General features: G+C 48.5%; 1 non-coding gene across 1 annotated transcript; it reads right to left on the bottom strand.

Moving 5' to 3' along the window:
• Window positions 1-1,044: 1,044 nt before the first annotated feature.
• Window positions 1,045-1,120, bottom strand: Trnas-gcu (transfer RNA serine (anticodon GCU)). The gene has a single exon. It is a non-coding gene; the product is annotated as a tRNA-Ser (tRNA).
• Window positions 1,121-1,828: the final 708 nt, after the last annotated feature.

Here is a 1,828-nt window from a genome sequence, read left to right as displayed (position 1 = left end):
ACTCGCGTGTTGTAAGGGAAGGCGTTTCGCCATTTTTAAGTTTCAAAATCCAATATTCAAGCAGCTTCTTACCATGACGACATGTGTGAAAGCTCACACCGGGCTCCGTTGCATACGTCCTTGACTGCGGCACAAAACACTGGTTTACAAGATAAAACTCCTTCAAAGGCAGTGACTACACATAGCAGTGATATCAAGGGTTGTCAAGCCCACAGCCCAAGCGAAAAAACCTCCCAATTTAATCAAAATTACAGCGCAAGCTGCATTCTGAAATTACGTTTTCAGCGCGCGTTGGTGCTACCGAATCAAACGATAGTGGCGCTGATCGTGCCTAGTACGTCACACCGACGGCGGCGCCAAGTACTGTAGTGGTGGGCCTCGCTCCTAAAAGTCGTAAGACTACTGTAGGAGAGAGAGAGATCCGACAACTTCCGGTGATGTCCTGCATCGTATGTTCAGATTCCCCGCTGGGATTAAAAGAAATGACAAACGGCGGCGCGCCACCATAATTGCGCGGCAGCGGCGGCGGTGTCGTGATCACTCTTCGGACTTCAGCGGCGGCGCGCAGCGGCGAGAGCAAAACAGGCGACGGTGGCGGGGCGCAGCACAGCGGCGCACATGTCTACCCAGTCCTAAAATAGCTCGCTGTTAAAAATAAATTGTGCCAGCGATACATTCGCGTATCTAACGACAAAGGAACGTGCCTACCTAGTGGGAAAATCAGGGCGATTTTTCGTGTGTCGTAGGGGACATGAAGATGCGCATACGCTGGATGTTTTGCGCGGCAATGTACATTCCAGTGAACGCCCAACGTTCGTCCTTGTCTAACAGCTTTACCTTGTGTAAGTGCCCCGTGTATTCACTGGTACTCCCGTTTTCGAATTCGTCTACTAATATCTGGGCTTTAACGCGCCAAAACCACGATATGATTATGAGAGACGCCGTAGTGGAGGGCTCCGAAAATTTCGACCACCTGGGGTTCTTTAACGTGCACCTGAATCTAAGTACATGGACCTCAAACATTTTCGCCTCCACCGAAAATGCAGCCGCCGGGCTCGGGATTCGATCCCGCGACCTTCGGATCAGCAGTCGAACGCCATAACCACTAGACTACCGTGGCGGGCTCGAATTCGTCTACTAGAAGCTTAAAAAACCGCGCGAAAACACGAAGAAGGAAGGCGACAGGAGGACGGGATCTGCTGCCTAGCGGTCTACAGTTCACTTTCAGTTATAACCTACCTAAGGAATGCCTCGCAGACAAGTGTAGTCAGGACTAACCGTCCACACTGTGGACATGATGTGAAGATACACGAATGGGGTGCAAGACATCAGGAAAGACAGGTCACATAGATGGCATCTAAGCGTTGTATGAAGATCCACATAGATGGTGACGAACTTCACTATATCTAGATTCAAAAAGGTTAATGTGAATGGAACATGTGAGTGACGCAGCAGTGGTGGGCTCTGGAAACTTTGACCATGTGGTGTTCTTTAAAGTGCACTGACATCGCACAGCACACGCGCATCTGGCATTTTGCCGCCATAAAAATGGAATGAAATCCAGCTGTGGCATAATAATAATAATAATAATAATAATAATAATAATAATAATAATAATAACAATAATAAATATCACAGGTCCCTTGTGCATTCACCTAAGATGACTCGAAGGCGAAAGCCATCTTCTTTCTTCTTAGTCGATGGATTACGGAGCTTACATACAGGGCCGGTCGTGGAAGCTTCCTAGATGTAGTTATGCCCCACCACTTTCCGAAAGCTTTGTGCACCTAGCGTGATTTCGCACTACCGCCAGGATCGGAGGTTCCTC

This window comes from Rhipicephalus sanguineus, unplaced genomic scaffold (genome assembly GCF_013339695.2).
Source record: "Rhipicephalus sanguineus isolate Rsan-2018 unplaced genomic scaffold, BIME_Rsan_1.4 Seq1007, whole genome shotgun sequence".
Lineage (NCBI taxonomy): Eukaryota > Metazoa > Arthropoda > Arachnida > Ixodida > Ixodidae > Rhipicephalus > Rhipicephalus sanguineus.
Note: the sequence above shows the minus strand (reverse complement) of the source record. Positions and strands in the feature narration are given on the sequence as shown.